Genomic DNA, 12492 nt, shown 5'->3' with positions numbered 1-12492 from the left:
AGGGGAGGCCAAGGATGAGATGGAGGGATGGAGTGGAGAGGTATATGAGAGAGAGAGGTATGAGCTGGGAGGAGGGCAGTGAAATGGCGGGGGACAGGGCGACATGGAGGCGATTTGTTTGTGGCCACCCCTTACGAGATTAAGATGTCTGACAATAGATTGATAGAATAATGTGTGTGTGTGTGTGTGTGTGTGTGTGTGTGTGTGTGTGTGTGTATCCGGTATATACGTGTATTAACCTTGAAACTGAACTGACAAACTGACAAACGATGTTATTGAGCTTAGAAGTGACCTGGACAGTGAGGAGTGGGGGAGTTAATGAAGACTGTGAAGAAATCTTTTCGAAGTTATATACAGTGTAGTTTTATGGTGGTAACAAGAAGAGGTTTTAAGAGACATCGTCGTAGAGAGGGGATTAATTAGAAGTGACATAAATGCCAAGAAGTCTTTTTTTCGAGGTCATCTGTCACAGTAAACTGTGTGAAAGATTATTTGGAATATACATGAAAGCAGGATAATGATGGACTTATAGTGGTCTTATGGCCTAGAATTTTGGAAGGGGGAATGTTTGCATTTTCGCTGGTTCAGGTTGTTAAGGTAATCCTTTCATCGCACCTCATTTGCCATCTATCCTTGTAAACCGAAATGATCATTGGTTGTTAAATCTTTGAGTGTAGTGGAGTCCTTTTGGCTCCATATATTTGGCACTAGCTGGCTTACAATACAAAGTTAATAAATCTCGGCCACAGCCTTAGTCATCAAAGGTTTCAACTTATCACCAGCGGTGTGTTTCTCTGATTTCAGGAAAGTTTTCTGATGCCAGCTGAAACAAAACACTTGGTCCCTTTCTGCATTTCAAACCATCTCTAGTCTCAGCTTTTTGTTAGTGGCAGGCCTGAAGAACTCCGGATTAATTGTCTGGGAATGAATAAACAGATGTTTACTTTTTCCGAATCTGAACACAAGTCAGAACTGCACTCTCAACCCTACGGTTATAAACTGCGGAATAGATTAGCATTTAATCATGACACGCAGACCACATCGAAAAAAGTATTCATTCCTGGAATTTCATATGACCCTGCATAATTTTGTGCCTTAATATTTTGAGAGGAATGGAGCAAAGATACAGGTTGGTTCAGCATTGTTGTTGATAATGATCTGAATTTTAACAAGACACTCTGACCTGTATGCAACACTTAATGCCGCAAAGACAAACCAGACTGATTTCAGCTATCTTCTCGAGAACTTGGTTGGAAATGAAATGAAAGGTATAAACTTGGTCAAAAAAGCATTAGAGCATCTAATGGTAGGAGGATGACAGCCTTAAGCTTTAGTAAACGAGTGATGATATTTTGAAAGTGAAATGGACGGTGTTTCTAAACGAAGAGAGAGAGAGAGAGAGAGGGCGACGCATGTTATGTATGGTAACTGAAGAAAAAAAAATGTAAACAGAATGGTGTTTCAAAATTAAAAAACGACTAAGCATAGTAGCTTTGATAATAGATATACAACATTTTGAGGGTGACCAGGATGATATTACTAATCTATGAGTATGATGTTCTTTGACCTCACAGTTGACGGTAGCAGTGACTGAGGCTGTTGAAAGCGAGCAGTGCCTTCAGCGATTGGTGTGCCATTCGGGGAGGTATGCCGAGGGTCGCACCATGGCACTCAGGTCAGCAGACACCTTGTAGTAGTAGTAGTAGTAGTAGTTGTTGTTGTTGTTGTTGTTGTTGTAATAGTAATAGTAGCAGTAGTAGTAGTTGTTGTTGTTGTTCTTGTTGTAATAGTCTCAGCCTCATTTGGACGTAAGCCAGGTGGACTTCAAGCTTATGTTTCCTATTTGCAGTCCACCATCCTCCATTCGGGGGGATAGAGGAGTAGTTGAGGAACTTTAGTTGTGGGCTGTCTTCTAATCCATTCTAAGGGTGGGTCAGACATGCCTTTTGGGGAGTCCCACAAAATATTATCCTCGCAATATGAAAACTTAACTAAGTAGTCACTGATCGCGCAGTACACATCCAGGAAGACAATAATATACAATATGATAGCTTATGTGTGTTCGTCGCATCTCTTACAGCATCTGAGGACGCGTCCTACCATGTCAACTGTGGAACTGTCTCCCTCTGTCTGTATTTCCTACTTCCTATGATATTCAGTCTTTCAAACGCGGTGTGTCCAGGCATCTCGAAATGAACGGATCTTGAATTTGGCTCTCTTTTGTATTGTTTTTGATTTTCCTTTTTTGGAAGGAACGGTTTGTGGTTTCTTAGCCTTTGGTTCCTTCTTTCTTGCATTAAAAAAAAAAAATGTATTAAATCCACTTCTAATTTCTGTATAACTTTACTTGAGTTAGCTTTGCATCGTTTCCCAGCTTATTTCACCAAGTTCTGTGGCACAAAAAGACTGTGCTACGGCACTGTACCATTTCCATAGTACTTCTTTGTGAATAGCATCACATTCTAGTGTGTATCTTTTGGTATAGGTCAGCATTCAGGATGGAGGGATGGCAAGTTTAGGCAAAGTTTGGGTAAAAATTGTATAGTAACTGATTTTTTTCCCCTCAGCATCCTCGAGTTCTTTACACCAAGTCGCTACCAGTCGCATGTCAGAATCTTCAAGGACTCTGCCCTCAAGAAAGCCGATTGCTCCAAGTACAGGTGTAGTTACGCGGACGGCAGCAACAAGGCTTGATTATGGAATACATCCTCTGCTCTCTCATGATATTATAAATGTTTGCTAAATTACTGATCTCTTGTAATATTTTGCCTGTACGTTGTTCTTAAGCAGTTTCAAGTATTATGTAAACAATCACCTTATTTATCATTGTCTTCGGTTGCATTTTCCTTCCCTTCATAGTGAGACTGACAAATTTTTTATTTTATCACTCGAGTGTTCTGTGTAGATATATCCTAGTTAGAAGCGCGTAGGTAGTGAAATGAGCATATACCTCATTATTTTAAGTTATTTATTATTTTCGATATCTAAATGAGGCTTCTCATTTCGTCCACGTGTAAAGTACCATGATTCAGTGTATTAACCCGCCCCTTCCCAACGACGTATGGGTACGTTGCAACGATTTGCATTTGCCAGTCCCGGCGACGTACCAGTACGTCGTGCAATTGCAAGGTCGCTAATTTGCACAAATTTTCAATTTTCGCACGTGGTTTTTCGTATGTATACACGGGACACCTTCCTCTATTCCTGTACAAGATACCAAGCAGGGACAACGCCTTACACTGCATAACCTCCCCCCTCCCCCCCTCACGCCATTGTCTTGGCAAAGGACCTGTTACCAGTGACCTGGCTAGTAAAGTTATTCAGGGCCAGAGTGATTCCCCAATCGATGACAATGTGGAGGACAATGTTTACATAGCATTAGAAGAAGAAACAGCCAGAAATAATGATCAGGTAGTGTGGCAAAAATAGGTCAGGTATGGTGATTAGTTAGTGAGTGAAACAATGCTTATAATGCCTTTATTACTGCTTGAAAGCCAATATACTGTCATACTACATATACATTCGTACCAAGTAAATAAATAAATACCATTTATGAGTGGATAAAATAGTTACCCTCCCATAGAACTCGTTTTCTTTGGTGCCAGCATGTTAGAAAACCCACTCAGGTAAGGAGGAACTCCTACCTGGATTGGGCACTTTAAACCTCAGGTGAGCGATTTCTCTATGAATTTTCGATGTTTCTCACCAAAAGCGAAGGTTTTAGCCAACAAAAAAAAAATCGAAAATACCTCGGGACTGGGGGATGTCGGAGGTGCGGAAAACCTCGGGACGTGACGGGTTAACAGACCCACAGAATAAGAAAAACTTAATATGAAATCATCTGTTTTAGACGGTAACCGAGACATTAATACAAATTAATTTAATGCTTTACGTCATATAGGTTTGCTAATACTCTTTACTGTGACGGCAGCAAGTTACAGAACTTGTTATGGGTCGTTGTCTTAGGCGTTTTGACTGTGTGTGTGTGTGGTATTTAGATCAGTAATTTGCGTCAGTAACTCACAATATACTGATTGCAACTGAGTGGTTAAGTTAGAGGAGACTTACACAAATTATACACGATATGATCCACGTTTTGAGTCACACTGTGTATGTGTTGTATGTTTATGTTTCTTTAATTCGTTTGTTGTACCCGGATGTACCTGGAAATGCTCATGACCTGTGCACATCTCAACATGTATCCTATTTGTGATTCTGCCGAAAAATCTTATCAGTATTTTCCTGTATTTTGTTTGTTTGGAAGACGAGACCAAGGTCTTCTCGCACATTGCTCTTCGTTCTTTTTTGCACGTAACAAAAGGGGACCCTCTTATTGTATTCCGAACAACCTGAAACTGCCCGTAATGGGTCTCAAGGCTCTATGGCATTATGACATCAGTATCTTGTGGCTACAGTAATTTATGGAGTGCATGTTGCGAGTGACCTGAGTATATATACAGTATATTATAGTATCCCTGATGTCTCCTAAGTTTTTTGTGGTTTCTGTCAGCTAGTATGTGCGGATCCATCACTGTCTGTTGAAATAAATGAACTGTCTGTTGCTGTTCTTTAATTCCCACCTTAGCCGTCTTCCATTTTATCACTTATATCTGGTCTACCCTCTTTCTTGCCTTTTATAGTCCTTGTGTAATTATTTGAATAAATTAAGGAAGAGGTGTTTGAATATAGTTATAAGAGCGTATGCTAAGGCATTTAAAAGGTACGTATATACGAATGATCATACACAAAATATAATTCCACTGTCAATAGTTTGAGTGAACCCGATTTTTCTAACTCAAACCCTTTCGTGCTTAAAAGTTCCAAAGCTTTATTTAGTCACGCAGTCATTTGTATTTCATATAATAATTTGCCTACCTCAGGAAACAATTAGTTTTCTTAGAGAAAAGTAAGGATGGTAATGGAAACCGATGAACCTGAAAAGGGTATGTCAGGAGATGAAAACAATGGTGAAGTCGGAACCATGTAGGCTATGTACGGGTCGAGATCGTCGACCACATTAATATGTTGCACAAGCCTTGTGAATTATATACATAGTTTTATTACAGTTACGTGCACATACAGATTCTTGACGATCCCTGAACATCTGCCCGATACCTTTCGTTGAGAGAAGTCTATCTATCTATCTATTGCCAGACGCCTCAATCCCGCTCGGGGTGGCCACAAACAAATCGCCTCCACGTCGCCCTGTCCTCCGCCATTTCACTGTCCTGCTTCCATCTCGCACACCCCTCTCTCATATACCTTTTCACCCCATCCCTCCATCTCATCCTCGGCCTCCCCCTCCTTCTCCCCCACTCCACCTCACTAACATACACTCTCTTTGTCAGTTTTTCACCCTCCATCCTCTCCACATGGCCAAACCACCTCAGTGTGTTCCTCATAACGCTTCTTATCACATCCACATCCACACCACAACGCTCCTTTATTTCCTCATTTGTCAGCCTGTCTCTCCATGTGACTCCACAGGCTCCTCTTAAATAACTCATTTCCACTGCACTCACTCTTGACTTGTGCGCTTCCAACAATGTCCAAGCTTCACTTCCATACGTTAGAGTCGGTATCACAATACTGTCATGTAGTAACTTTTTCACTTCCATGCTCACTTCCCTGTTTCTTATCACTGCTTTCAAGGAACCAGCAACCTTTCTTCCCTGCTGTACCCTTTCAAGCACTTCACCCTCCAAACCTCCAACCTTACTCATCACACTACCCAAGTACTTAAACGTACTCACATTTTCCAATTCCTAACCGTCCAACCTCGCTGTACATTCACTGACTTCACCTCTCTCAAAGACCATCACTTCACTCTTCCTTACATTCACCTTTAGATTCCGTTTCTTACACACACTCCCAAACTCATCCATCAAGTCTTGCAGCTCCCCTTCGTCTTCACTCAACAACACAGTATCATCTGCAAACAACAGTACAGGGAGTTTCCAAACACTACCCTCTCTCACCAGGGCCACTCCAACATCCACTACCCTACCTTGTACCTCTTTTATTACCCCATCCATGTACAGATTGAACAACCATGGAGACATGACACATCCCTGTTTCAACACAACCGTCAAAGAGAAGAATTCACTCAGTTCACCATCCACACGCACTGCAGCCATAGCACCATCATACATACTCTTCACAGCATTCAACGACATCCCATCTACTCCATATATTCTTAATACTTTCCACAATCTTTGTCTATCCACCCTGTCATATGCTTTCTCCAAATCCATGAAAGCCGTATACAACTTCTTTCCCTCCTCTAGAAACTTTTCCACTAAAGATCTAAGAATAAATATCTGATCTACACAACCTCTTCCCTTCCTAAAGCCTCCCTGTTCTTCTCCAACTAATTCCTCTATTATTTCCCTAACTCTGTCAGTAAGTATCCTACCATACACTTTTCCTATTATACTAAGAAGACAAATGCCCCTGTGATTACCACACACTTCTTTTTCTCCTTTTCCTTTGTACTAGGGAATAATTATACCTGACTTCCAATCCTCCGGAACTCTACCTTCCTCCCAGGCTAATCTGCATATCTTCCACATCCATTCTACTACTATCTCTCCCCCATGCTTCAACATTTCACCAAACACTCCATCAATTCCTGGGGCTTTCCCCAATTTAACTTTCTTCATTGCTTCCACAACTTCTATCCTACTGATTTTTTCCTGTCTTCCCACCTCTCTCCTTCTCCCAGCCATTCCCCAGCCACTTATACTGGCATCACTTCCATCCTCTATGTTCAACAATTCCTTTAAGTGTTCTCTCCATCTGCTCACTTTTTCTCCCTTCTCCACTAGTAATCTACCATTTTTATCTTTCACTCCCCTGCTAACTTCACTTCCACCCTGTCTTACTCTCTTTACCTCTTTCCAGAACATTTTCTTACAGTCCCTCCACTTTACACTCAAATTCCTTCCAAATTCCTCATCCACTCTCTTCTTACTCTCTCTTACTAATCTTTTTACCTCTTTCTTTCTTTCTACATATAACTCTCTCTTCCGCCTCCCAACTTCTTCCACGCCCCTATTTCTCATCCATTCATTGTATGCTTTCTTCTTTTGTGCCACAGTCTGTCTCACCTCTTCATTCCACCACGCTATTCCTTGCACCCCCCTCCGTCTTCTCTTCATCCCACACACCACATCACATGCTGCACATATTTCTTCTGTGAATATCCTGTACACACCTTCCATGTCCCCCATCTGCTCCAGTTCATATTTGCCCAATCGTTCCTCCACTTCTCTCTTATACTCTGCCTTTTTCTCATCCTCTTGTAACCTTTCCACTCTCCTTGCAAATACTCCTTTTTCCTGTCCTTCTCTTCTTCTATTACTCCATCTTATTTGTATCTTGATTCTGGCCACCACCAAGTACTGGCCAGAATGTCCACTCCCCCAACCTCTATAAGCTCTTGCATCCATTACACATCTTCGCATCCTTTCATCCACACACACATAATCAATCATTGCCTTCCTTTCATTCAGTTCACCACCCACCCTTCTCATCACTCGCCATGTATTCCTGTGAATCATTTTGTGCCTGAAAAGGGTATTGGCTATCACCAACCCCCTCCCGGCACAAATGTCCACTAACGCACTGCCATTCTCATCTATCTCAGCAGGCACATCCCACTCACCAACTATTCCATCCACCTTCACATTCTTTACTTTAACTTTCGTATCATCGATCAAAAACACTCTCTCATTCCTTCCAAACGTTTCCATGAGAGAAGTGCTTCTCATAAGGAAGATTTTTTTTTTTTTATTCACCACAATCCATTCCGGCACCCTAATATTTTCATTTAATCCACCCTGTCTTCAATGCCTGAGGCATACTACATAACCAATCTATTTGTTAGTACTGTACATCATAACCGCTAATTTTATGACAATGATTCTTAACCCAAGAGTATAAGACCTCAGGACTTCTAGTTCAAAATATACCAACCATTGCAGTGCTTACTATATTTACAGTGAAGCCATACATACATACATGCATAGATACACACATACATAGATAGGAGGATGGACAGATATACAGTAGATGTAGATATTAATATAGGTATAGATATCTGTAAATACTGCAGGAAAAACAGCATCTTACCTAATGGGATTAAAAAAAAAAACTGCATGCATGGAAAACGATGAAATCTCCATAGATGTACTATCACCCTCCAGTGGCAGTGAGGTAATTTATATGCGTGTACCCCAGGCCGGCCCTGGGACCATATTCCAAATTTCGAAAATCGAATTCTTCCTTACGAATGCGAAGAGAATTGTCTGGTACACCTGGCAGTCTTGTTTAGCTTCCTAAGCTCATCCTGTGATCTGCTATGATTCACGGAAAAATTCATAAAATTAATGCACATGCACCACTAACATGTTAACATATGGGCGATAACATCCGAGATGAACCGTCCACCTGCGTGCTTGGGATGGTAGAGTAAGGTCGTGTAAACATACCAGTGACCTTCATTCCCTTCCCATAATTGTTCACAGTTTGTTATAGATCGCTCTAATTCGACACCACCGGTACTGGCACAAGAGGGCGTTATTCGACGCTGAAGGGATACATTATACACACTTTGGCCTCAACATCAACAAGACGTGAAAGCGAGGAACATTGTTAAGCGCTCCTAGTTGTGTGGCAGCACTATCAGACTCCCTCAAGCTATGTCAGGATTTATCAAAATAGTCCCCATCTCCCCAGTCTTAAATTAACTCAGGACCAAGATGATTACTCAGCAATCAACTGCCACTTCACGACTAAACCCGCCCGCACAATGAGAGACTCGAAACTGTAGAGTTTTGTGATGACATAAAAATTATGGAGAAAGAAGTTAAGCTGAAACAACAAGAGACCTCCAAGCCTCTCTAACTGTTGGAGCGAGAAACCATAGCTTTCATCTCATTCCCAAAGAAAAATAGCTACCAAAAATGGATAACATCCTGTACAATGTCTTCAATTTCTCAAAGATCAGTCGCAGTCTTACGAAAGAATCAAGGAAGAAATCAATGCTCTGGCTGAAATGATCAATGCCTCTACCATCAATCACTTCCCTACCTGTCTGGTGAATATTCTCATGGCTGTGCATACAGCAACGTGAAGACACACAAGCCATACAATTCCCTTCGCCCCATCATCTCCCAGGACAGCTACTCCATTACTTCATAATGGAGAAACTGAAAGAAACACTGTAATCACCTCTTACCTACCAATAGAGTACAGCCTGACATCACCCAACCACTTCCTCGAGATTTTTTGCAAGAACCTACAGTACCCATTGCTGAAAACCACATCAACGCATCCCTACATGTTGAGAGCTTCTTTACCAAAATACCCATGAATAAAGCAATAAAATTCATCTTTAACCGAGTGTTCATAAGTGAAGAAATCGCACCCCTTGACATTCCAGATTCTACCTTCCCCGCCTTGCTGGAACGTTGTATCAAAAAGACCCCCCTTCATCTGCCGATGTGGAAAGATGCATCACCAGAGAGATGGTGTGGCAAACTTTTTCATGGGCGCAATTGAGGCCACTGCTCTAACAAATGTCAGTGTATGTAATGACGTTATGTCGTTCAAGTAAAGGACATTTTAGAACTTCAGACCCACAGATAGTTCATCCTCGACACCTCTGGCTTGAACGTCACCGTTCTAACCCATCACTTGCAGGTTTGGGTTTTAGGGTTCTTCTCCTTCATCAACCTCATGAATCCAATGACGTATTCTTTACTTCATTCATGCTTTCTCCAGGTGATTTATTTAACTTATGAGGTGTCGGAACAGTAAGGGAATTAATTTAAAGCTCTATCTAATCCCTCCATCACCAGATGCCTCTTTTATGCTGTTAAGGATGTCTGAAAGCAAGAGAATAAAAAAATTAAGTTTAACTTTTTAGTAAAGCGTGAAATAAGACGAAAATGTACCTGTAAAATGGTTCACACTTTATCTTTGGATCGCTAGATTAAAGACACTTTATTTTTCACGTGTTTTGATATGACTGAAATCATAATTGTTCAGATTAGTAGTTTTTTGTTCAAGTTACTTGAGAATTTTGCTCTACAGTGGGATGACAAAACTTGGGTATTACACAGTCCCATGTGTATATTTTACGCCCAGGTGTAATTACCGAGGCATACTGTGACTATCTATCTATATATCTATCTATTGCCAGACGCCTTAATCCCGTAAGAGGTGGCCACAAACAAATCACCTCCATGTCACCCTGTCCCCCGCCATTTCACTGCCCTGCTCCCAGCAAACACACCCGTCTCTCACATACCTCTCCATTCCATCCCTCCATCTCATCCTTGGCCTCCCCCTCCCTCTCCCCCCCTCCACCTCACTCACATACACTCTCCTCGTCAGTCTCTCACTCTCCATCCTCACTATCCTCTCCACATGGCATAAAAATGACCATCGTTTACCAGTTTCTCCTCTGAAAGGTGAATTGTCCCAAAATTGAGACCAAAGCTGAACCACCGCTTTGCACTGCATTTACATTGCTTTATATCGCATTTGTGGCCTAAGATGCTGTTCAGTTTGTAATGCTGTTCAGAATTTAAAAATTATGATAATTAATGTACAGTGTATACTCTAGATATAACAGTTTAATTTTGTTGGAAATATACCAATTTGACTAAAAAAATTGATGTCCCAAAGGGATTAGGTAAATTTACATATGCTATCTGGCACTGACGAGGAGCCTATACATGCAGATGCTATATATCCTTGATGGAGAAAAGCAGCTGTGGCGTCCACCCAGGTGCCAGATCTCATATTTCCTTGCACCTCGTCGTGGGGAAGGACCATGGTCCACTGCAGGACCGGCCTATCCCTACCGAAGCAGGGACGATACAGCCAATGTATCTCTACTCAGTGGCTTAGGCTGTCTGGTAGAGACTGTATGTAGGGTAAGAAGTGCTTGTGAGTGTGATTGTACTGTTGGAGTGGCTTTGGATCTATCAATATCTATCTATCTATCTATCTATAAATATATACATAAACATATATGTATGATATATATATAATATATATTTAAGAACGAGATAGATAGATAGATACATACATAGATAGATGGATAGATACTTCATATTTTCCTTTATTAACATCAAACTTGACAGAAACTCAAAGCTGTGGGGAATGTATTATTAATATTACAGTATACAGTAATGTTCCAAATCCCATGCCTGTATAACGCAATGGTCTATTTGTTTTACTAAAATTCAGTGACAATTGCCTGTATAATGTACTGTACATATTTCCAGATGTTCTTTATATGTGTAATTATAAAGACTTTATTAGTATTACACTACTATATACTGATGATTCCGGTGTAACATTACTATGAATCCATTCATCCATCATCTGAGCCAATATTGCTCCACCATGAGCGTAGCGGTCCTGGGCTAGTTAATCAGTCCAGACATCCAAGACAAAAGATCAGCTGTTCACCCCCAACACACATTACATGAGCAATAAACCCCAACCATTCCTTAGAAGTAGATCATAAAGGGGCCATATACTGTTGGAGTGCCTCAACTTACTACATCACCGGGCCTCTAATAAACTGTATGAGGATTAGAATGACACAGGCTGCAATATACCTGTACTGTACAAAGCAGGTAGGCCTGTCCTTGATCTCCCAGCGCGCAATGGAGACCTGTCCTGTAAGGGAGAAAGTGCTCAAGCCCCACTGGGATATTCCCTGTATTATACTTAATGTAAGAATACATGTAACTTTTAGTTATTAATTTCCCATAACCCACACCAGTGTCTTAAGGAAAAGGGATTTGTATATTCATACATATGAATATCAAAATATTTTCCATTTGATTTTTGTGTTAACTGTTCTCAAACTGGCATATATTTTCTTACCCTTAATGGTCGGTGGTGCTAAGCTGTTATCATTAGATCCAGTACTCGTTTGTGATTGTAGATGTTGTTAGATTCTTCATATCCCGGCCTAAGCGCTCTACGGACCACGGCCTAAAGTGACCACTATCTAACTCTTAGTTAAATCAAGCCATCACTCTGATGACATTTGGCCATCAGCCGGGCTGAAAAGTGTCAGCGACCTTAGTCAGATCAGAAAAAAAAATAATAATAATAATAACTACAGTAAAAGTATACTTCAAGATGTAGGACCACCTCTTCAGTATTAACAAAAATTTTCACCTACCTTCAAATTGATTCTGAGACTTTGTGAAGGTGTACAGAATGCTCCTCTGAATATGACAAGGATCCATCCAAAAACTCGGAAAATACGATTATGTAAGAGACCAGAGAGGTTAGCGTAAAATAAGTTGGATTAAGGTAAAGTAGATCTGATAATGTTTGGTTTGGATAAATTAGGTTAGGTTTACGCCAGTTTAGATAAATTAGCACTGGTAAGGGTAATTTTGTGCCAAAAATTGCGTTCTAAAATGGCATCCGTGTGTACTCGGCGCGTTGGTAATT

The sequence above is a fragment of the Coenobita brevimanus genome, chromosome 14 (genome assembly GCF_032717465.1).
Source record: "Coenobita brevimanus isolate Jiangsu-jjx chromosome 14, ASM3271746v2, whole genome shotgun sequence".
Classification (NCBI taxonomy): Eukaryota; Metazoa; Arthropoda; class Malacostraca; order Decapoda; family Coenobitidae; genus Coenobita; species Coenobita brevimanus.
This window is presented reverse-complemented; position numbering follows the sequence as displayed.